Here is a 26251-nt window from a genome sequence, read left to right as displayed (position 1 = left end):
AAGTACAGGGAAGGTGATGGAGGGAAATGATTCTGCACCAATTCATATGAAAATTATCGGAATATTTTTAGTAGATAGTAGACAGTGCAAACCTAAGTTACTCAACTCCTCAGGGCCTCAGGTAAAATCTAAGGCTCAAAATTGGAGAGTGGGGACCTCAGGTAACCATTTAAGGTTCAAAATTGGAGAACAGGGACCAATTTGCATTACCAGATTTAATTTACTGACAGTGAATTCCTTACATTGATCAGTCCCCCAAATTAATGTCCTTTTCCTTTAGAATTCATATCAATATACTTAAATGGCATTATAATCCTTATTTCTACTGAACTATGATTTTAAAACAAGAAATTTATTCTACATTTACACTGAAACAAGAGGAAAAAAAGACTAAGTGCAGAAATGCTGTTTGAAAAAATAAGGAAACAATCAAAGAGCAAAGAATAACAATATAATAAAGAAATGGGGCTAAAACAGCAACTTGAACTCTCTCTTAGAACTCTTAATCTAGAACTGAGAACAATAAAAAGTTATCTGAAACAGGTAAATTGGAATTTAAAAGTCGATATTTCCCTGAGTGTGGAGAGGCAAATACTGTAAAGCCTTTTAATCTTAAAAAAGTACTATAATATTTAAGTATAGTGTACGAAAGTTAGGTTCAATCATTCATAAATATTCATTCATAAATAAAAAAGAAAAAATTTCTTTTCTTAGCATTGGAATGTAAAATTGGAATGTAAATAGACATGAAAAAGCCATGATGGAGCTCAATACTTTTCAAAATATGTTTGACAGAAGAGAAATCATTATAGTGTAGTATATAGACCTCAAATCCAGGAAGATTTTGGTTTAAGTGTTTCCTCTGAGTCATCTTGACTGTGAGATCTTAGGCAAGTAATTTGACCTGACCCTAGACCAGAGGAGTCAAACTTCCAAAAGCTGTCCACAAAACTCAGCACTTGGGTGGGTTGGTGGATATTTGACATCACTGCTCTAAGCAAATCTCTATGACTTTAGGTTCCAGAAAAGGTGACACCCTTCATTAGTAGAGGGAATTTCCTTACTTGCAATTTCTCTTGGCCAATGACATTGAGATTCAAATACCTTTCCTGTGCCTTATATTCCACCATACCACACATCAGTCTTTCAGAAAAGTTTATTGTTCTCCAGAATGTTTAGTCCATCTGTATACAATTAAAATCACCTAAACCATTCTAAATGGAAGAAAAGTAATGTCTTGCTAGGCCAGATAACTGTTACGAATCTATTGGATGATATTCAATAAGAATGAATATATAAAGTCTTATGCTTAGGTACAAAAATCTAGTTTCACAAATATAAGTTGGGGGAAATGTAACACTATATCTGAAAAGATGTGGGCATTTTCATGAATTATAAACTTAATTTGAGTCAGTTATTTGGTAACCATAAAGCTAATTTAATTTTGGATTGCATTAAGAAAAGCATTGCTTCCAATGAGGAGGTAAACAAATGCCTCTGTACTCTGACCTTATCAGATCTCATCTTTACTATTTTGTTCATTTGTGGCTACCACAGATTACAGCATCTAGTAAGCAAGATGCCAAACAGGATGAAGAATGGAATCAAATTTATGAAATAGGAGGAACAATAAAAAGAACTGGAAAAGTTTATCTTTGAGATCAATAAGAGGGCCCCACTAATTGTCTTCAAGGTTTTGATGGAGACAGTCATGTGGAAGAAATATTAAGCTTGCCTCTTCTTCATCCTTTAGGATAGAACTAAAAGAAAAGGATAGAAGATGCAAAAATATATATTTTGGTGGTTTATATTAGGAAGAATTTACTAATGGAACCATCCATAAATAGAAGGAGTTGCCTAGAGAGAAAGTGGGTTCCTTCATCTGTGAAAACTTCAAGCTAAGGCTGGATAAAGTTTAGTAAGAGTCAGGTAGATAACAGTGGATATGGATTAATTGAATATTTAAGGTTTCTTTAGAACTCAGAATTCTATGCCTGTTTCCTCTCCTCCCCTCCCCTCCCCTCCCCTCCCCTCCCATCTCCTCGTCTTCATTTTTTCCAGGCAAAAGTGGTTAAGTGGCTTGCCCAAGGCCAAGCAGCTAGGTAATTATTACATGTCTGAGGCCGCATTTGAACTCAGGTACTCCTGATTTCAGGGCCGGTGCTTTATCCACTGCGCCACCTAGCTGCCCCATCTTTTGTCTCCAATAACCTATTTTTATTAGATTTTTTTTTTGCTCAGCAATTTTCTTTGCAATTTTTTTAGATTCTACATTCTACTTTAAAATGAAATGTTTTGGGGGTGGCTAGATGGATCAGTGGATAAAGCACTGGCCCTGGAGTCAGGAGTACCTGGGTTCAAATCCAGTCTCAGACACTTAATAATTACCTAGCTATGTGGCCTTGGGCAAGCCACTTAACCCAATTTGCCTTGCAAAGACCTAAAATAAATTAAATGTTTTTACTGACTTTCTAAGAAAAAATGATGAAAAATTTTATGAAATTGTTGCTTCCAGGTAGAAGAAGAGCGAAATGACATTCAAAGACAACTTTCTAAGGAACTGAGTGCCAGAACTTTGCAAGACAGAATTCAGAATAATCATGTTTGGAAGCAAAAGGAAAGAAAAACAGTTGCTTCCAAAATGACTCAGACTTTGGAGGTATTTACTTTGGTGGTTTTCAAATCTAAAAGTTGGAATTTGTGTTCTTCATTTTTGAACATATTTGTTATCCTCAGTTGATCTGACTGTAACAGACAAACAATAACATGCCTGTGAACAAAATCAATGCAAGTTGGTTGTTTTGCTTTTGTCAATTCTTTTCTTTGGATTGAATGATTCCAGAGACCCAAGTGGACTACTGAAAAGAGGCCCTGGTTCTCAGTAGAGTCTCTGCCTTATAAGTTTCACTAACCCTTAAGGAGTGAAAGCAATGCCGCCAGCTAGAAGGTGACACCTCAGGCACGAACCATTTTTCTTAAGGAATTTCATCTTTTGTGCCTTTCCAGGGCAGAAACTAAGGATTTCAAAACTTGATAATAGTTTGTTTTGTATCACCTTGTTGTCTTATTTCTATTTCATGAAAGAGAAGAAATAAAATAATTGCAACAAGAATAAATTTCACTTTGATTTTTCAAAATAAGATTATAAACAATACAAAGATTCATTCATTCACATTCATCATTGGTCAACATGATAAAAACACAAGGTCATCAACTGCCAAATACAGGATTTTTTCCTTTTCTTTCTTTCTTTTCCAACAGTGATTTTAAGAAAATCATTAGGATTGTTGGCCCTCAGTAAAACTTTGGTGCCTGGTGATCAAAGTGCTTCATTTATCTCAGCTACTGTTTCTTTGAATATACTTTGCTTCTTGACACCTTGGAGTTTATTTTTAATTACTAAGGAAATATCAGAATGCACGATTTTATTTTGAGTAGATTTATTGAAGGGATCTCATAGAATTGGGCTTTTAAGCTTTGTGATATAGTTTTTCTCCACCAGCCCTGAATGGGACCAAATGTTCCTGGAACAGCTTTGCTATGATGGAAGTGCAGCAACAACTTTTTATACTTTATCCTCAATAATTCTTTTATTATTATTTTACAATTTGATGGATTGAGTTAGGTTACCATCTATAAATATCACTCTGGGTCTCACTTTTCTCATCCCCAAAATGATAGTTATGGACTTGATAACAACTAAAAGGGGTTCTATAGTAATGTTACAGAGTTATCAGAAAACAGATTGAGAGACTATTATAACTTTATTAGTCTGTAGCTAACATAATTGTACCAGGACAGTGACTCTAATTGTTGAACAACTGCAATTCTTCAACACCTAAGAGGAAATGATCTATTGTAAAAGAATATAGATCTGGAATCTGAGGAGGCCTGAATTCAGATACTGTTTCCAACACTTACTAGGTGTGTGACAATGAGCAGGTTATTTCCGTCTCCTGACCAATGTCCTCTTCTGTAAAATGAGGATAATATAAATATTTGTCTCATAAGGGTGTTGCAAGACCTAAATGAAATAATATAGGAAAAGAATTTTGCAGACTTTAAAAAGACCTCTATAAATATTTGATATTGTTATTTTTACGGTAACTATAAAAAACCAGTTTGGCATAGAATGGATACAGCAAAGAAAATAAAATATGCTGAAAGGCAGACACAATTTGCAAAATATACTGTAGTTTGTATCATATAGTGAAATGCCCATCTCTTTTGTAGACTGTGTATCTTATGTAGTCTTCTGATTGATGGAGCATTTTTAAAGTCTCTTCTTTGGGAAACTTAAGTCTGACAGAAAGATGAACTAAACAAAAGTCCTTCAATTTACTTTTTCTTTGAATATACTTTGCTTCTTGACACCTTGGTTTATTTTTAATTACTAAGGAAAAACTAGAATGCACAATTTTATTTTGAGTAGCAATTTTTTTCTGTTTATTGTATTTAGATTTCTGATAGCCATGGAAAAGAACTAGCTATGCTGAAAAAAATGCATACCCTACAGGAAGAAGTTACCTCCCTCAAACTGGAACTAGAAGGAATAAAATTTAAGAATCAGGGAAAAGACAATCTATGTACAAAAGAAAAAGAATTTTTAAAAGCAGAGAATGATGATCTTACAAAGGATTTAAAACTGAACGAAGAAGCATTAAAAAAAACAATATTCCAGTACAGTGAAAAAATAAATGTCCTAACATCTGAAATAGCAATGTTGACGTATTAACTGGAGACTGAAAAGCATAAATAGAGATAAACTAGAGACAAAAGTCAAATCATACAATTCCCGTCTGACTTCTGCTATTCGTGATCATGAACAGAGTGAAACATCGAAACTAGATCTCAAAAAAATTCTTCCAGGAAGAACGAGCACAGTCACATCATTTACTGGACAGATTAAATTGTGAGTTATGTAGTCTAAGAGATAACAATGGTGTCATTTCTCAAGAACTTTGTAAAGCTAAAATTAAGATGAACAGTTGAGAAAATCAACTATCCTTTGTACAAAATTCTCTAAGAGAAAAGGCACTAGTTTTAGAAAGCCCCCAGATTGAATTAAAGCAGACCCAAAATAGAGTAAAGGAATTTCAAAATGCAGTTCAAATGGAAAAAGAAAAATTGTATCATTATCGTGTTAAACAAGAGTCCATCCAAGAAAGTTCTGCCCAAATCCACTGTGAAAATATATTGCTTCAACAAGAACTTGAAGATGTCCAACACCACGGCATCAATAAAGGAAAGATAATAAGTGATGTTCAAGAACAGTTCAATGATCTCTTGAAAAAAGTTCGTGCTGATAATTAAAAAAAAATTCTTATACTAGAAAAGATAAATACCGAGTTAATTGGGGTGGCTAGGTGGCGTAGTGGATAAAGCACCGGCCCTGGAGTCAGGAGTATTTGGGTTCAAATCCAGTCTCAGACACTTAATAATTACCTAGCTGTGTGGCCTTGGGCAAGCCACTTAACCCCATTTGCCTTGCAAAAAAAACCTAAAAAAAAGAGTTAATCCATGAATGTAATCACTTAAGAGAGCAAATATGTAAATATGAAAATGAAAAAGAAGAAAGAGAGGTAGGACTTTAATATAATTTGATAAGCATTTGTAAATTTTATAAAGATAAATTAGAAATTTAAATTTTCAACAGCCAAATGATGTTGTCAACTTTTGTTATATAAATTCTGATTTGCTAGGACTTGGAAAAATAGCATGATAAAAATCAGCCTGATACCCATCATTTAGATAAGATGACTTACTTTGTTTAAAAATGTTGTGTAGTCCTTGAAATTTTAAGGGTAGCATTTTAACTTAATAATTGTGGATAGTCAATCACTTGTAAGTAAATACTGATGAATTTTAATTATACTAAAACTAAATTTAATACTACAATAGAATAAATTATTTGAAATACATAACCTAAAATTTATGTTAGAAATAATATAATTCACATTAGACATCTGAATTGAGATACTGTCAAACATAGTTACCTTTTTCATACCTATTTAAACATACTTATCAATGTGACTAGTTTTGAGCCAAACAATTTTGAACTAATGTAGAGATCTAAAACACTAAATTATATTTTCAGTGAAATTCCAAAAACTAGCAACTGCTTTCCTTTAAAATTTAGGACAATAGACTATTGTTCTGCATTAAACATTGATTTTTTTGCATGTGGTAATAGTAACATTTTATAAAAAGTTTTTTGCCATCCCATTACATAATCATTATATATCTGACTATGTTTTCATTGTTTTACCTAGCACTTTTTACTTAATGTCAATTAAAATTACTGTTTCTGGAAAAACAATTTTCCTTTATTGAAGATATATAAATTTTGTGAACTTAATAACAGTTGTCATTATCTGTGATTTCTTATATATTCTGTGGGTGGTGACAAGACTACCAACTATTTCCTATGAAGCAACTGTATATTAAAAAATAGATTTATTTTTAGTGCATATGATCATGTGTTTGCATCTAGTCATTTCATACTGAGATTTAGTTCTTGGTAGTAATTCAATTAATTATACCAACTTTTTCCTATAACTATTTTACATTGCCTTCTCTTAATTTGTGTCTTTAAAGTTCACTAGACTGTAGTTAAATTTATTTTATAGGATACTTAATCTTATCTAATAAAATAGAAAAATTCAAATTTTTTTTTTGCTTTTTTAGCTTCATTTGTTACTAGGAACATGTGCTATAATTTTCTTTGCTATATACTGAAAATGAAGAGAATTTTTATAGCATGTACTTATATGCATGAATATTTACACATGCCAATATGTATTTGTGTGTGTGTGTGTGTGTGTGTGTGTGTGTTAGTAGATATTCCAACTAGGTTAAGAGAATGAAATGACTGTGACTTTGCACCATAATCTGTATACATAAATGAGAAAACTACCATACTTTTCTACAGGTTCCCCTTTTTTCTGTCCATTGACTGCCACCAAAGTGTAATTTTTATCCTAAAAGAAAAAGGAATGGCTTTGAAGGTTTGCCAAGTACAGTAGATGTGACTAGTAGCTAGTAAACCCTTCCCCCACCTCCACCACCACATCAATCTCTTCAAGAGTTTTTACCAAGCCTCACGAGTATATCAGTGTAAATGATCATTTCTAGGGGACTCTATGAGAGGAAGGAAAACACATTTTTCTTATAGATGTCCTCATTATAAAGCCAGGCACAAAGAAATAAGGTGTTTAACTTTTCTAATAAAATGGAAGGGAAAAATCCCTATCATTTCTGTCAAGTTAGGAAGCTGTATATTCTTGCCTCTTTTGTAAATTGGATGTTTTATCCCTTATATGGTTCTGGAGGTATTACAATTCTCAAAAAATGTTATGAAATCAAACTGAATGCATTGCTTTATAAGGAGAACACTGAGCATGAAGAAAGATGGAATTTGGTCTGTGCTGAATGGGGGTTAGGTGCTAAAGTTAAAAGAGCTCTGGAGTCTCAGAAATTAAGTTCAAATTATTTTCATTATTATTATTATTATTATTATTATTATTATTATTATTATTATTACCTTGAGTAACTCATTTAGCCTCTTTTAAGCTTAGTTTTCTAACCTGAAAAATGAGGTGGTTGGATTATATATGTCCCAGAGGCATACAGTTCAAAAATCTATGAAACTATAGACTATAAAAACTATAAATTCATGAATTTATGTTGCATATGAAAATATTTATATAAATTAATTTTGAATGTATACTTTAACAGTGATTTATGAAATCATTAAAAGAAATATGGACATTCTCTTAGGGTATAATGAGAAAACTTCAGCAAGAAATTACCGATTCCATAAAAAAGCAATCTATGACAAATGCTTCTCTAGAGGTTATATCACATTATCGAAATGATTTAGAAGAAAAGAAAAAACAACTACAGGAGGAAGTTGATCAACTCAAAAGTAAGGTATGTATGTAAAAATCATTAATTTGTTATTAATTGTCAATAATTAAATGTTTTCAATGTTAACATTTCTTTTTTTAACCAATATCATATATTTTCTGAACACTGTGCCTGCCATTTAAACTGACTTAGGACAAGAAAAATAATTTCCTCCATTTGTACTTCCTAATTGGAATAATCATGGGACTCAGACAATTTTGTTTATTTGTTCTAAAAGAAGGAATGAGGTGGTTTTCTAAGTAACAATAATAATTAAATCGGTTCTATCTGCTTTATTGTCAAAAAGCCCTTTACATGCATTACCTCACTTGATCTCTGTTATAAATGACTCATGAATACTTAGTCCAGGGTGATTAAAATGGTTTTTATAAAGACATGTTAACAAAATGAGACACATCAAAATCCCAAACTGCAAGGTCTTTTATGTACCATGAAAGGCTTCGTTTCTGCCGCCTCATGTCAATCATAGCTTGGGGTCACAATCTGATTTTCATACATTGGGTCCTAACATTTCCCCTGCCCTGCTTATTATACTAATGAGTAAGAACAGCTATTTCCTTGACCATGCCCAAAGAAGAAGGTCAAGAATAGCTCAACTTAAAAACAAGTGGGACAGTCTTATCTGTTTTAGATCAGATTGAGGTCAACTGCCCATAAGGCATCGATATAGGCAGACCCCTAGTTTTTATAAAATACTCTCCTCCCACTCCTCCCTTCACATTCTTGTGGAACCCCAACAACCACATATTCCTCACAATTTCTAAAACAATTTTGTGAAGTACAAATTATCTATCCAAATTACTCCTTAAAGGAAAATTATAATAACAATAAATTGTACATGCAAAGTGAAATAGGATGGATCATCTCATTATTACCCTGTAATTTATTCATCCTGATCTCATCATACCCAGTCATGCTATTCTTCTTGTTTAGTTCCTTGTACTTCCCTATCTGTGCTTTGGATTCAAGATCTATCCATTCTTCCTTGCCTTGCTTCTCAAATTCCACTTTCACCTCAAAGAACCTTTTCATTTTCCAAAAGTATTATTTTTTTGCCATAAACATTTTTCATTTTTTAGCTGTATAAATTTCAAGTCTTCTGAATTACAAGTTTCATCTGATATCATATGATTTAGTATTTAACTGTATATTGTCTTATAGTGTTCACATTTATTATCAAACTATTGCTTACTATATCTATGTCTTCCCTAACTAGATTGTAATTACTTGAATACAAGGATTATTTATATTTCATTTCCACAGCATATTGCCAGTAGAATATAAAATTACAATTATAGTAATAACAGTGGCAGTAGTGGCAATAATGGTAGTGGAAGTAGTAGCAGAAATAGTAGTAGTAAAATAGTAGTAGATAGCAGTAGTAGAAGTGGTGGCAGTGGTGATGGTGGTGGTGGTGGTGGTGGTAGCAGTAAATAATTTTGCTAAAAAGATATTCTAGGATTGGATGAAAAAATAAAGTACATGGTTATCTATAAATAGGAGCATTTGCTAGCAATGGGAATCTTATCTTTATTTTCAACTTAAACAAGACACTTTCCATGACACTGTTAATGACCCCCAGAGAATATATTTCTTACTATTTGAGACCTAACTAAATATCACTATTTACCAGACTGTTAAAGAAAGTCAGCTCTCTAGTCACATTTCTCATGGAGTCTCTTATAAATCTGAATAAGAGATGCCTTGTCTGTAGAGAATGTTCAAGGCTACATTTTGCTCAACCATGTCAAATGCTTTACTAAAGTTGATAAAAAATAAACACAGATGAGGGGGATGGAGCCAAGATGGCATGAGAGAAAGAATTTCTGAAAACTTGACTCCAAAAAAAACTCCAAAAGTCATCAAATTATGACTAGCCAAAATTTAGAGGAACAGAACCCCCAGAAAGATTGAGCAATACAAATTCCCAGTCCAAGACAACTTAGAAAATCCACAGATAAAGTCTGTTTCACTAGGACTGGGTGGGGTGGGGTGTTGGAAAGAGCCGTAGCCCAATGGAGCAAGAGTAAACCAACTCTAGCCTTCCAGGAACAGCCTGCAGGGCGCCTGGGTCCATAGCAGAGGGGACAGTTTCCAGACCTCTTGGCCCAGCTTGAAGGGGCAGTGAGAGAACTCTTGCTTACCAGAGTGAGTGTAAAGCCCTGGCTGGTGCTATTAGGGTCAGAGAAAATCCCCAATCTCCAAACAGAGACACTTGACACGATGGAGATGCAATAGCAAGGGTTTATTAAACTAGCTCGAGCTAGGGTTCTGTCCTAGGACAGGGCTATGATTCTGGAACCCAGAGTAAAGTGAGGAGAGCCCTTTATATGGTTCATTCCGGGAGTTCCAAGCATCTGCTGGTTGACTTGAGATGGTGAGGCGTGTCCTTATTGGATGCATGTCCTCGGGGAAGTTCCCCCATTGCATGGTCTGAGAGCTGACCAGGCAAAAACTTAGAAGTGGAATTTAGGCAAAAGTTCACGGGTTTCGACATTCAGGGTCTTACGGAATTTAGGCAAAAGTTCATAGGTTTCGACACTCTGGGTCTTACAGTGCCACCTGGAGATGACCTGCAGTGGGAACCTGTGGCGGAAACCTGTGAAGCCATCCAACACTTCCAGAGCACTCAGCCCACAGACCATAAGGGTTGGGGAGAAATTGCAGTAGTCTTGCCGCTTTCCCTGCTGTTTGGCCACACTCAGATCCAGGTGGCATTCTAGGGTTCCTACTATGATAGAAGAGCAGGGATCTTCCTCACAGGTCCAGGGCAGAAGGGTATGTGCTTGTAGTCATCCACAGACCAAAGCACAGACCAGGAAAACAGTCAGAGCCTCTCATAAGACCTTGGAGGAATTAAGGTCTCTTTTTGGGGTTGGGGGGTCCCCAAACCCCTGCAAAGTCTTGGAAGTGTGGTAAATCAGTCATAAGCTGAGGAAAAGAAGAATATGACCATAAAAGATTACTCTGATTCCATGGAGGATCAAAATAAACACTCAAGATCACAAAGTCTAAGCTTCTGTAAGATAAGCATTTATAAAAAGGGAAAGATGACTGTGTTTGGAGATAGTACTTAAGTCCTCTTCCCAACATAAACCAATAATTAGTGCAAATTTCCAGATGTTTCATACAACTACATTAAAAATTGTATTTTAGATAATTGAATAAATATAAATGATTAAAAACACATCGGAATAGTAGCTTTTTGAAAGTCTGCATTTCTTTAAAAAGCTAAAGCAAGAAGTTTCATTTTACATAATGGCCAAGGTTCACATTAACCATTTTTAATATTATCATCTTTGGTATAGTGTATTGACTTGGAGTATGGAAAATTTAGTCCAATTCACCCACTGTGACTAGCTACAAGACCCTAGGAGAGTTTCTTAAAGCTCTTTAGCTCAGGGTAATACTCTAGGATTTATAGTTATGCATAGCAATGATCTACATTGATGAATTTTCTTATGCTACTGAAATCATAAATCTTTCACATATTTAATGTATTGCGCATGTACATGTAGCCATATGAAATGAAAATGGATTGAATATAGGGTTGTTTGGAATGCAAAAATACATAGCTTTGTTTGTGGGTGCGACTATTTGATGGACCAGTGAAAACTCTGGTGACTTTTTGTACTTATTTTAGTACAGGAATCCTTATTTCAGATTTAAGTAGAAGATTGTAATTTTATTTTTGTTGGAATTTTTATAGCTAGAAAAGTCTCAGGAACAGATCATACAGTCACAACAGTCTACTGATGACTTAGAAGATCATATACAAATGTAAGTGTTAATAGTTTAGTGCTCCTACTAATTGTAGAGCAAGCACAAAAGAAAAATCTATAAATTGCTGTAATGGATTCATAAATAAGATAGAAAGCTAAAAGTTGTTTCTTTTGTTCAGTGGGAGAGAGGAATAATTACTTAGCTTTGGCTTGTTTTGAGATGAATAAATGACTGACTGACTGAGTGACTGACTGACTGAATGAATAAATGAAAAAGCATTCCCTAAGCATTTTGCAGCCAAGTATTGTGGAAATTACTGGAGATAAAATTGCCAAAAGGCAAGTGTCTGCCCTTAAGAAGTACTTACATTCTAATGGTGGCCAGGGCTTGGGATACTTGGGTCCTCATCCCCAAAGTTTCAGGGATGGTGAACAAGGCTATAGAAATTAAATTGAATTACATACAAAAGTGAACCTGTGTTAATTCATCTATTTCCCCCCTCAAGAACTAGGGTAGAAGCAGTCCAATCACATGTATAGGGAGCCTAATAATGAAAATCCAGATATCTCCTGATGGGAGCTGCAAGATTCCTTCCATTAATGATAGATCTCTGGGGCTACATAGTTTCTTGGCCTGAAATTTAACATTGTTCATAATGGGGCAGGATCCTGCCTTTCCATCCTTCAATTTTATTATTCCCTCTTTTACGACCTTGACTCCAGTTCAGCTGAACTATTCTCTGTCCTTCAAAACATGTCCTGTACTTTGCCACCTCCATCCAGTGCCTGTAATGTCCACCTATGCTGTCTATATTCATCTTCTCTGGAGTCTATTATGAACTCTATTGTTGATAATGAATGACCTTCACCATCAAACTTTACAAAGCACCTTCTGTCTGTCTCCTAATGCTCTTATATTCCAGTTGTATAAGAACACTGACCATGGCTTATCTAAATTTTGCATTCTATCACAGCCATTAGGGGTAAGCACTTAATGCTTTTTAATTGAATTGTAATCAGATTCAATTTGATGAATTGAATTGAATATAGCAATAGACTACCATCCTTGAGATATCTGATCCTCTGAGAGGTTAGAGTTCACTACCTCAGTGGCAGAAGAGAATCTCAAATAATCATACATATTTTCCAGGACAGTAATTCAGCTTTATCATGATTTAAGTAGGTTATTGTGGGCTTATACTGAAATTCTTGTTAAAAAATTTAGTTCTAATGTGGGGGGAAAGAGAAGGGAAAATGCATTCCCTGCTACAATGAGTCATTTTAAAAAAGTATCTTTTGAAATCCAATTTACTTTTCAAATTAAGGACTGCCTAGATCTAAATTCATGAAAAAAATTTTCATGAAACTTTGTATTTTCATCATATTAAATGATATCATTTATGTTTAGTGGGCTAGAGCATTCAATTACTTCACCAGCTAATTTACACATATCTGCATTTAAAATAATAAAAGCAGAAAATGGCATAAAATTTTTTTAAAAAAATTTATTTCTGGTTTTATTACTGGAAAGTATCTTAGGTATTGAAGAATGACCATAATCATTTGGGGGAATACTCTACAATGCAGTGGTATAAATGAAGAACTGACAGAGATTGTACATATTTTAAAATAAGAGATGAAATTATTAGTGAGGCTACTGTTTCTCTGGTTTTTATTTTCACAGAATATTGTTAGATTTAAGTTTGTTGAACTCACATACTCTTTTTACTTTTATTGCTTCTCAATGATTGAATGTAATTTGAATGGGTCACAAACAATGCTTTTCAATTTATAATATTTAAATTATAGAGTTTGACTTAATTATTCTGTTCCTTTTCACAGATTTAGAAAGCTGTTGAAAACAGCAAAAAAGAAATTAAAACAATAAGAAAAAATGATATTTACCAGGGAGTACTAAACCAAACACATTCTGAAGTCGATAGACCACTTAATTGTTTATACAACAAGGTAATTCTTAATATTGGACAATGTAAAATGGCTTATCTTTATATTCCTTTTGAGAAGGTTATAGGCTGTGAGAAATGAGGATCAGTCAACCACCCCCCCCCAAGAAACAAAACTTAAACGAAAGAGAGAGAAGGAAATGTTTAGTATTGTTCTTCCAAGAAGGGGGTAGAGAGTTCCTCAGAGCATCCACCACTTTACAGAAGCAAGACTAAGCTTATATGCTCTTAGTTCAACCCTACATCTCCCATCAGAGCCAGGTTCCTTTAGGATAAAACTCTTTCTACACTTCCTTCATATATATGCCCTTGCTATTATCCCCTACCCTGATTGTGCTTTCATATACATAGCAATTTATTATAATGAACCTTATACTACTCATTGGGTGGAGAAGTTAATATGTTTGAGGCTAATTAAGCATGTGTGTTAATAAAAAAAAAAGTCAGTGGCCAGTCCTTGAACTCTCTCAGTCCAAGGCAGTTTAGACATGGACCTCCAAGAGGAACTTAGATTTCAACTAATCATTTGAATGGGCAGGGTAATTCTGTTCCTCTTCCTCTCCAATCTGTTTTTCACTTTCCTACCTGTATTGTGTTCCATACAGATCTCTTCAAACACCCAGAGGTATGTGTTTCTATACTCTATATTGTTCTAATACAACCTGTGGAAACCAAACCATCAGTATCTTCTCACATAGATGTGGCAGATATGGCAGGTCATTGAACACCGGTGCCCATGGGAAGATAAAATGTCCTCATGTTTGGGAGGCAACACTTTGTAGGGTAAATTCACACAGTTCTTTCAGTTCTCAATGACTCGGTAGACAAGCTTGGGAACTTCATATCTCCCTCAAAATTCTGTGCTCCAGATTTTTTCTTTTTTTTCTTTAAGATTTTATATATTTTGAGTTTTACAATTTCCCCCCTAATCTTCCTCCCTCCCTCGCAGAAGACAGTCTATTAGTCTTTACAATGTTTCCATGGTATACGTTGATCTAAGTCAAATGTGATGACAGTGAAATCTTATCCTTAAGGAAGAAAAATAAAGTATAAGAGATAGCAGAATTACATATTAAGATAACAAGATTTTTTTTCTCCTAAAGTAAAGGTAATAAATAGTCTTTGGTCTTTGTTCAAACTCCACGACTCTTTCTCTGGATACAGATGGTATTCTCCATCATAGATAACTGAAATTTATCTCTGATAGTTGCACTGATGGAATGAGCAAGTCCATCAAGATTAGTAATACACCCCCATGTTACTGTTAGGGTGTCCGATGATTTGTTAGTTTTGTTCATCTTGCTCAGCATCAATTCGTGTAAATCCTTCCAGGCTGAATTCCCATCCCTCCTGGTTTATAATAGAACAATAGTGTTCCATGATGTACATTTACCACAGTTTGTTAAGCCATCCCCCAATTGGAGGACATTTACTTAATTTCCAATTCTTTGTCACCACAAACAGGGCTGCTATGAACATTTTTGTACAAGTGATGTTTTTAGCCTTTTTCATCATCTCTTCTTTGTATAGACCCAGTAGTGGTATTGCTGGATCAAAGGGTATATATATTTTTATTGCACTTTGGACATAATTCCAAATTTCTCTCCAGAAAGGTTGGATGAGTTCACAGTTCCAACAAATCCTTTCCAACATTGATCATTGTCCTTTCTAGTCATATTGACGAGTCTGAGAAGTGTGAGGTGGTAACTCAGAGATGCTTTAATTTGTATTTCTCTAATAAATAATGATTTAGAGCAATTTTTCATATGACTAAGGATTGCTTTGATTTCCTCATCTGTAAATTGCCTTTTCATAGCCTTTGACCATTTGTCAATTGGGGAATGGGTTTTTTTTTTTGAAAATTTGGCTCAATTATCTGTATATTTTAGAAATGAGTCCTTTGTCAGAAATACTAGTTGCAAAAATTGCTTCCCAATTTACTACATTTCTTTTCATCTTCGTTACAGTGGTTTTATCTGTGCAAAAGCTTTTTAATTTAATGTAATCAAAATTATCTAGATTGTTTTTAATAATGTTCTCCATCTCTCCCTTGGTCATAAACTGCTTCCTTTTCCATAGATCACACGTAAACTGCTCCTTGATCTTCTAGTTTGCTTATAATATTGTTTTTAATGTCTAAATTCTGTATCCATTTTGATATTATCTTGATATAGGGTGTGAGGTGTTGGTCTAATCTAAGTTTCTTCCATACTAACTTCCAGTTTTCCTAAGTTTTTATCCCAGTACCTGGACTCTTTGTGCATATCAAACAGCAGAATATTAAAATAATTTCCTGCTATTGTACCTAGTCTATTCCACTGATCCACCACTCTATTTCTTAGCCAGTACCAGACAGTTTTCATGACATGCTTTTATAATATAACTCTAGATCTGTTAAAGTTAAGCCACCTTCGTTTGCACTTTTTTTTCCATTGAATCCCTGGAAATTCTTGACTTTTTAGTTTCTCTATATTAATTTACTTAACAACTTTTTCTAACTCATTCATTTTGGGGAATTTTGATTGGTAGGACACTAAATGGGTAATTTAGTTTTAGTGGAATTGTCATTTTTATTGTATTAGCTCAGCCTATCCATGAGAAGTTGATGTTTTGGGGTCCAGATTCTTATATTAAATCTTCTTATCTCTCCAGCATGGGAGAATGCCATTGTAAATTCCTGGAGACGGGAGATGGAAAGTCTTTATAAGGAACAACAGATAGTCTAATTTGCTTGGAACTTAAAGAAATAATATACAGTAAGCCAGAAAAGGTATGCTGAAGCCAGATGCCCAAGAGCAGTTTTTTGCCCCAGAATACATGAAACTTTTCACTTGTGGTAGAAACTACTAGATTGTGTATTCCATGGGCATAAGCTTTCAATACCACTGAGTCAGCTCCTTGTCACAGTGAGAGCTCAGAAAAATATTTCTCTGTTAACAGGTTGGAAACACAGTCACTGTCATGAACTGTCATGCAGCAAATGACTCCTTATAGCTCTTAATTACCTTTGACCCCTTGTAGCCCTCAGTTCTTGTCTTTGAAAGTCTTCCTGACTTCCCACAATGTTAGACAAATCTATATCCTCCTCTTACCTGTGGTGTTATGAAGGCCCTCTCAACCACTTCTACTACCCACTACAACCACTACTATAACTCAGACTTATACCATTCTCTGACCCCAAAATAAAGCTATTCCCATTTCCATGTCCACAGAAGGGCCAAGGTCACTATCCTAGAGCTTGTAGCTGAAAATGCTTAGCAAAGGGATATTTAATTCTTCCATTTTGTGAAGTTTTTGTGTAATGTGATCAGATTCAACAAATTCAATAGGTACTTGGGGCATTTCTAGCAGACCCGTTCTCCACAGCACAATATTGCAACGATTTTCACAAACTGCATGTGGGGAACATCAAAAATGTCTTCAGGGATGGCTAGGTGGTGCAATGGATAGAGCACTGACTCTGGGGTCAGGACTACCTGAATTCAAATACGGCCTCAGACACTTAGTAATAACCTAGCTGTGTGGCCTTCGGTAAGCCACATAACTCCATTTGTCTTGCAAAAATCTTAACACTCTCTCTCTCTCTCTCTCTCTCTCTCTCCAGATATATATATATATGGTTAATTGACTTTTTCAACATCCCTTTGGATAGATTAGAATCTCTTAAAAAACTCAGTTCAGCAAATGGAGTATCCATTACAACATCATCCTTGGACTGTTCATTAACTGAGGAAGATAGAAAGATGGTGAAACCGTACAAAGTATATGTTGGGGAAGAGTTTCAAAGTCTTCAAGAAAAGATGAAATGGGTAAAAATATGACACAAATTAGCATAGGGTATTAGGAAAGGAAAGTTCGAATAGAGGGCCAAGTTTGTCTGAAAGATCAGGGGTAGTTGCTTGGAGAAGTTAGCATTTAATCTGGTCCTTGTAAAAAATCCAGATGATTTTTACCTGGTAAAAGTATGATGTAGCGGGAGGGGTGTCTAACTGTCTCAGAGCAGAGAGGCTAACAATACTGGTCTTGTTTGCTAGTTCAATCTCACCTTGGACAGGCGCCCTGACTCTGGGACTCTGGTGAAGTCACTCACCCTCTATCTGCCTCAGTTTCTTCTTTATTTTTTTTTACGTTTTTGCAAGGCAAATGGGGTTAAGTGGCTTGCCCAAGGCCACACAGCTAGGTAATTATTAAGTGTTTGAGCCCGTATTTGAACCCAGGTACTCCTGACTCCAGGGCCAGTGCTTTAGCCACTATGCCTCCTAGCCACCCCTGGTATCTTCTTTAAAATGAGACGACTCTATGAGGCAGCTAGGTGGCTCAGTAGATAGTGCACCAGCCCTGGATTCAGGAGGACCTGAGTTCAAATGTGGTCTCAGACATTTAATAATTACCTAGCTCTGTGGTCTTAGGCAAGTCACTTTACCCCATTGCCTTACAAAATCCTAAAAAATAATGTCTTCAGCCAGTTCTTATACCTACTCTCATTATGAAGCTCTCTGTATAGGACTTTGAGTTCAGAAGTAGGGATACACACAAGGCTAAGCAGAACCCAAGGAGCATGTGACAAACTACACCAACTTTGACCTTGATACCTTCATCTCTTCAGTGTGATCTGTCCTAACTTGATCACATATTGCATATTGAAGATTGGAAACAGGATCACGTAAACTGTAATTTTTTAAAAAATGTGGAACAGTCTCCTCACCTTCTATTTATATTTTTTTGATGTAAGACCTGGTGAAATTCATCTACTTAACTATTCCAGGAGATGATTTGATATAGGACAATACCTTTTGGTTCCTTCTTTCCTAAAAACTGAAACATGGCAGCTCAAATGGCCATTGAAGATGTAGGTCAGTCTAGATGAACAGATGTGTTTGGGAGATAACAAAATATTAATCTTCCAGGTTTGAAAGTATCTGGAAGCATATTCCTAAAGTGTATGAAAAATTAAGCAAACCAGTTAAGGGCATTCCCTGATGTTGAAAACGGATCAAAATTAAGTCTCTTTCACTGATTACTGTGTAACCTTGGATTAGTATCTTGATTTTAAATACAATTATCCTTCAAACTCTTCCCAACACAGGTTTGATATTTTGCAGGTCAGTATTAGAAATTAAATGGGAATGTGCATGTGAGGGGGAGGAATTTTTCAAAAGTTATAGAAGATATATGGATGCCAGCCAATGACATAGAACCTATGATTACTTAACCTAAATTTTTCAATAAGGTATAATCTATGCACTCCATAAAAGAAAGAAAGAAAACAATTCGGACTTTTTCTCTGGTATGAAGGCAAAATATTTTACAAGAAATTTTCAGATCATGGGGGTGTTGCCCTCCTAACCCCTGCACTGGGGCAGAGATAACTGTACTTTGCTATATTTAGTCTCTTTAAATTATGCATAATTCATAGTTAGAGACCTGTCTATAAATATCTAAATATAGATGCATTTATTGTTTTCCTATTACAATATGAACTTGTCAGACACAAGCATTTATTAAGTACTTAGCTCACAATGTACTAGATACTGTGCAAATAAGAATCATTTAAGTTGTTTGGCTTTTTTTTTTTTTAACATTCTCTAGTTCCTAACATGGTTCCTCTAGATTCACAGTAGACATTCATAAATTATAGATTGAATGTTTTATCATGACCTCTGTGTTCTCCTCTGTAAAATAAGATTAGAACGACCTGACCTCTAAAGTTACCTTATAGTTCTATAATAATATACTGGTACTGGCTAAATTTGTTACTGCATTCTTTTGGGATATAGGTATAATAATGCATTCATAAGAAATAATTATTTCATATCTATTTTTATAATTGCTTTGTAATCATTATAGTGGTCTCTTTAAGTGCTAAGGATATTTTATATTTTGAAATGATCTTTAGAAGACCCTATGTAGTGATGATCCTATACTAAATTTGCTTAAAGAAAATTGTGTTCAAAATCTGAGACATGAATACTATGTTAACAAAATTCAAGTTTCTTTGCATATAGTCAATTGTGATAAGCTGATGATTCTGATAATAATCTTATTTTGTTAAACCAATACATTATCTATTTAATGACTAATGATCTAAGCTAGTATCTAAATTTACTAATCATTTCTTTGTTTGCAACAGTTTAAACCTTTTTTTGAGTTCTGTGTATTATCTTAAGTTCATTATTCCTCATTCACTTGATTGTTCTGAATTTTATTTCAATGTTATTTCAGTGCAGCAGGAATTAGAAGAGAGTATAGCCAAGGCAGGCACATCCAAACTACTTATAAATAAAATGCTTAGTTTGATGTTATAATTACTTTTTATATGCATGAAAAATTCCCACAGATGTCAGCCATTGTTATTATCCTTAAGATATTGGTTGATTTTAGAGCAGCTCATCAAATTATTCTTATAATATTTCTATTTGCCCTCTGGAGTAGAAGTAAGTATATAAACTACAATTATAATTTTGTTCATACTGGTCAGTTTCTTTACACTCAAGTTGATTTCTATTTTTTCTTATGTTCATTATTTTATTTGTCTATTTGTAGAAAATGTAAATAACACTTTCTTTTAGTTCATTACTTCTTTTAGTTTTTTGTTAAATTTATAACTAAATTGTTGATATAAATATTGTTCTTTCAGTACTATTTATTACTAGACAAAATTGTAATTTAAGACCGCTAGTTAAATTGGTATTTGTAGATGGTTTGGGAAATGTGGAATTGGTTTTGATTTGAGCTTCAAAACAAACCTGCATGGTATGTGACTTTCAGGAAAGCTTGAGTTTAAGTCCTCCTTTTGATACAAATTGCATATGGAACCATGGACAAATCATTTAACTTCAGTGACCAAGAAACTTTAAAGACTAAGGTGGACCTATAACCATTGTTATGATTCTCACACCCATAATTTAACATGATTAATTTTGAATACCTAGGGGGAAAAACATCACACACACACACACACACACACACACACACACACACACACACACACACAAACACAATATAAATTGTTTTTTTCCATCTTTTCCCCCAGTTAATGTTGGAACTGAATCTACGTCTTGTAGGGCTTCTCCATTAGGATCAACTGAAGAATCCCCAAGCTTACCAAATCTGAAGCAGGGTCCAGTTTCCAGAGCAACTCAGGAATACATAGACATTTTAAAGAAAAAGTACTTGATTTAAAGGAAGAAATAATGTATATCTATCAAATAAAATGAATACTAGACTTTCCATTAAATATATAAATGTGAAATGTGTTTTGTCATAAGTTTTAATATGTAGTAATATGTATTTGAAAAATATTTGTATAATTCTTTATTAAAAGCTTTGTTTCATTATTTCTGTAAAACTGGTCCCAAATTATTAGTTGTAGGTGGTCTAGAATCTGTTAAATTGTTTATAATACTTTAGCTATCTATCTATCTTTAAAAGATGTACTGTGTTTTCTATATAATATTATTTTATGTTGGCCTAAGCCTTTAGCAAATTTAGGTAAAATTATTTTGATATATTGATGCTATTTCTACTCTCAGAATTTGAATTTATCTGTAACCATGCTGTAAAATTTATAGATTTGTTTTTTAAATTGAAATTTGTTATTTTAGGCTACAATGCACTTAAACATTTTTGTTTTTAAACTTAATCAAATACATTTTAGTCTTGAAATTATATATATATATATATATATATATATATATAATAGTGTATGCAAAATTTCTATATCTGTAGCTCCTTCCTTTATTCCTCCCCTTATCTCTATTCACCTCATTGAAAAAAATAAAAGAATAATCCTTCATGACAAATATGCATAGGCAAGGAAAACAAATTTTCTCACTGAATATATACAAAAATATAGAGTGTTCCAAAAGTCATGATATATTTTAGGCTTTAATTACTTGAAGTATGAATGTTATACATTTTTGAAAAACATAATTTGGAAGTTTAGTTATTTAAATTTTAAAATTATTTAGTTTTGTCAATTTTGAATAAACAATATAAAATTTAACAAGACAAAACACTCTGCCACTGTATTTTTCTATATATAAATTTATATATATATAAAAATTGGGATTATATAATGTAATATTTACATACATATAAAATATGTATGGGAAAATTTTAAATATATATTTTCTATATATAAAGTGCAACAGTTTCTGAATGAAGACTTTCTCAAACTGGTGATCTGTCAAAAGAGATCTTCTCCCTTAGCCACTTTTGTTATGTCTACATTATGAACATGTATTGGGCAAAAACTCTTACAGAATTGATTAAGCTGGGGAATAAAGGAAGAATCCAGGTTGATTCTATTAAATTTCCAGTCTAGTAGGAGCTTACTGATTAGTATTTGTTCAATGAAGAAACAACTAAAGGAAGCCTACCAGGCATCAGTTTCCCTATCTTTGGACTTGAAATAGAGGCCAGAGATGGCCTGCATCTATGACCCTTTCTTTGTCCTTTTAGGGGTTCTGCCCAGTTTACCCTAGATTCAGGGACAGGTTTTCTCATACTTCACATCGTGTGTGTGTGTGTGTGTGTGTGTGTGTGTGTGTGTGTGTGTGTGTGTGTATTTTCACACAGCAAAACTCAAGACTTTGGATTCCCTCAAGACATCCAAAGGCGGAAGCCAAGATGTTGGAAAACACTTCTCATCCGCTTCCTCTGTCGAGACATTGTTGGAAAGTGCTGAGAACAAGGCAGAGGTAAGCCTCCAATCAATGTTGTCAGTCACTCAAATTCCACATAGAGAATCCAGAGTGAGGAGTCAGGGTGTTCAGAAGTAGACATCACTGGATTATCAGACTCAAGAAGCCTTGAATTAAATATGATGATGTGAGCCTGAAGGTCCTAAGGAATGCTTGGCAAAAGAAAAGCTTAAAGGAGGCCAAGGAAATACCCCAGAGGAAGTGGGTCAAGGGGACTAAGAAGCACAAAGCTGAGAAGGTGAAGGGAGAAGAGAAGGGAGAATCTGAAGAAGGTGACAAAATTTTGGAGGACAAGGAGAAGGAGGATAAGGTGGTTCCCCAAGGGAAAGCTCACTCCATTGGACAGGGAGAAGAGGAAACTTTGAGGGATGACATCTTCCAACTAGTGAACATGAGAATAACAGACTCCCAAAGACTTGGCTGAGAATCTGTGCCAAGAGACCATGGCTGAGGAGAAGCTAGATAAGCGGTCTCCAAGCTGGGAGCTCTTCCAGACCATCTGTCCTTTTCTACCATATTCCCAGGAGGAAGAGGTGGTGGAGGAAGTAGAGGAGGAAATGGAGGAGGAGGAAGTGGAGGAGGAGAAGGAAGAAATGGAGGAGAAAGTGGAGGAGGAGAAGGAGAAGGAAGTGGAGTAAGAAGAAGAAGAAGAGAAGGAAGAGGAAGAGGAGGAGAAAGAAGAAGAGGAGGAGAATGAGGAGAAGAAGAAAGAGGAAGATGTGACCTTAGAGGAAATGGAGGGAGAGGCAGAGATTGAGTCAGAGGAGTTGGAAATTCAGAAGGTCAGAAAAAGGAAAATGTTTTCCTTCTATATTAAAGGCTTAAACTCAGAAGAGGAAAAACTCAGGAAGCAAGAGCAGAAGATGTTTGAGGGACAGAAGCAACTAGAGGAGGAGGAAAGACTGGCCAAGGAAGAAGATGACCTGGCCAGGAGAGAGGAAGAACTGACCAGGAAAGAAAGAGAATTGACCCAGTTAAAGGCAGAACTGGGAGAATACATGAAAAAGATGGGAAAAGAGGATGAGTCTGGGGTCTTAGAGGACACAGTCTTGTTCAAAGATATACAGGAAGATTCAGAGGCTAAGTTTATGCTAAACTTGGAGGGCAGAATTAGGGAAAAGGAAGAGAGAAGGCTGGCGAAGGATGAAGATCTCATCCCTAAAGAGGACCAGATCTCTGTTACTCAGGAGGAATGGACTGGGGTGAAAAAGGCAGATGCAAAGGACAAGATGGAAAGAGTCCCAGAGAAGGGATTAGAAAGGGAGAAAGAAAAGACACAAGAAGAAACAGAACATCTTTGGGAGAAGAGGCCCTTGGAAGAAGGGCTAGAAATACCTATGGCAAAAGGGATTGTGGAGGAAGGCACACCAAAGGAGAAGTCCTCTGAGGAGGGGCTACCTGAAGAGAAGCCCCCTGAGGAGGGGTTGCCTGCAGAGAGGCCTCCTAAGGAGAGGCTGCCTGGGGAGAAGCCCTTTGTTTTGTTTTTTTTTTGTTGTTTTTTAGGTTTAAGGCAAACGGGGTTAAGTAGCTTGCCCAAGGCCACACAGCTAGGTAATTATTAAGTGTCTGAGACCGGATTTGAACCCAGGTACTCCTGACTCCAAGGCCAGTGCTTTATCCACTATGCCACCTAGCCACCCCTGGGAGAAGCCCTTTGAAGAGGGACTACCTGTGGAGAAGTCCCCTGAGGAGGGGCTGCCTGGGGAGAAGCCCTCTGAGGAGAAGCTGCTGAAGAAAAAGCCTCCTAAGGAGAAGAGGCACTGCCTGAGGAGAAGTCATCTGAGGAAAGGCTGCCTGAGGAGAAGCCCTCTGAAGAGGGGCTGCCTATGGAGAGGCCATCTAAGGAGAAGCTGCCTAAAGAGAAGACATCTAGAGAGGGACTGCCTGAGGAGAAAGCACTTGAGGAGAAGCCATCTAAGGAGAGGTTGCATAAGGAGAGGCTGCTTGAAGAGATGACATCCAAGGAGGGCCCGCCTGAGGAAAAGTTACCTAAGGAGAAACCTTCTAAGGAGAGGGTACCTGAAGAGAAGCCATTTAAGGAGAAGTTGCCTAAGCAGAGACCATCCAAGGAGAGGCTGCCCAAGAAGAGGCCATCTAAGGAACATTTGTCTGAAAAGCCATCTAAGGAGGAGCTGCCAGAGTAGAAGACACCTAAAGAGTAACCATCTAAGGGTAGACCTGGAGAAGCCATTTACGGAGAGGCCATCTAAGGAGAGGCTACCTACAGAGAGGCCATCTAAGAAGCTGCCTATGGAGAGGCCATTTAAGGAGAGACCATCTAAGGAGAGACTGCTTAAGGAGAGGTCATCTAAGGAGAGGGTGCCTAAGGAGAAACCACCCAAGAAGAGACCACTTAAGGAGGAGACATTTGAGAAGGAGGTATCTAAAGAGGCCATCTGAGGAGAGGCCATATAAGGAGTGGCTGCCTTAGAAGAGGCCATCTGAGGAACTGACATTTGAGGAGAAAATGTCAAAAAAATGACCATCTGAGGAAGGACAGTCTGAAGAGAGGCCATCAAAGGAGAAACCACCTAAGGAGGAAATATTTGAGGAAAGAGTGTTAGAAGAGAGACCATCTGATGAAGTGCCTTCTGAAGTGGAATCATCTGAGAAGGAGACACTTGATACACAGATGCTCCTGGCAAAAGAGCTGGAGCTGTTAGAGAAAATGCAGAACTTGCTTCAAAAGCAAGGAAAGCTGTCACTTGACCAGATATTACCAACCAGGCAGAAAATGGTTAAATTCATGGTGGAGGAATTTAAGATCCCCAGGAAAGAAATAAACCTGTTGCTAGAAGAAAGTCAGCTTGCTGCAGAAATGGCAGAGGTGATCAAGGAGGAAAAGGAGCTACTCCAACAGAAGCAAGTGTTGTTGCAGAAGGAGATGGAGGTGAGTCATCCTAAAGAGTTCATGGGGGAAGAGAGCTTTGTTTTACAACAAAGGATTCTTAGGGCCAAGAGGAGAAGACTGGATGAGCAAGAGAAAGAAGTGGTCATGGAGAAAAAGGAGCTCTTTGTTGAGGAGATTTTGTTGAAGGATTAAAGGAAAAAGCTTCAAGAAGAAAAGAGAATAGACAGAGAAAAGAGGCAGCTACAAAAGATTGGAAGAGTAGAGCCTTCTTCATTTGGGGAAGTGAGTGAACCCTCTAAGGAGAGAGAGTAATTGTCCATCTTCAAAGAAAGTGAACTTGTTGAGAATGAAGAACTGAGTGAGGAGTCCAAATCAGATGAGGAATGGGCAAGGCTAAGGGAGCACCAGTTGGACAGTGAACAGAAGAGAAAGCAGAAAACAGAAGAGGAGGAGAGACGGAAGCTTCAGGAGAAGAGGGAATTTTCCAGGACAACGAAAGCTATAATAGAAGATAAAGACTATGAGAAAAAGGCAACAATGAGGTGGGAGCTCTCTAAATGGAGGAGGCAGCTGCAGAAAGAAAGATTTCTGGAGGATGAGAAACAGCTTGTCAAAGAGGAGAGTAAGAAAATAGAAAAAGAAGCTCTTCTGACAGAGGAGGGGAAGGTTAGAGTTTCTGAAGGTCTAGAGAGACCCTTTCCAGAAGGAGAGGGAAGTAGCCCTGAGAGAGGAATGTCTGGCTCACCACAGAGAAAGTATGGCTGATGTGGAAAGAAAGCTGGCAAAGAAGAAGACCAACCTGGCCAATTTGGAAAAGTCAGTCTTCAGTAAGGAGTTCAAAATCGTCATGAAGGAATGGAAGTTGACCATGAAATAAAGAGACAAGCTCTTTGAAGAGGCTAAGTTGACCAAAGAGGATATAAAGGAGACTCGGGAGCTGAAGAAGGGTTGAAGAGCCTTAAAATGAAGGTTCAAAAATATAAGAAGGAAAGGAAATGGAGAAAAGAGGAGAGGGTCAGGACATTCAAGGAATGTGGTTTGGAGATGATTTTGGAGGAAGAGGAGGAGGAGGAAGAGGAA

General features: G+C 35.9%; 1 pseudogene; it reads left to right on the top strand.

Annotated features, from left to right (window-relative positions):
* Positions 1-236: 236 nt before the first annotated feature.
* Positions 237-22744, top strand: LOC141512214 (ankyrin repeat domain-containing protein 26-like; annotated as a pseudogene).
* Positions 22745-26251: the final 3507 nt, after the last annotated feature.

Source organism: Macrotis lagotis, chromosome 2 (genome assembly GCF_037893015.1).
Source record: "Macrotis lagotis isolate mMagLag1 chromosome 2, bilby.v1.9.chrom.fasta, whole genome shotgun sequence".
Taxonomy (NCBI): domain Eukaryota; kingdom Metazoa; phylum Chordata; class Mammalia; order Peramelemorphia; family Peramelidae; genus Macrotis; species Macrotis lagotis.
This window is presented reverse-complemented; position numbering and strand designations above follow the sequence as displayed.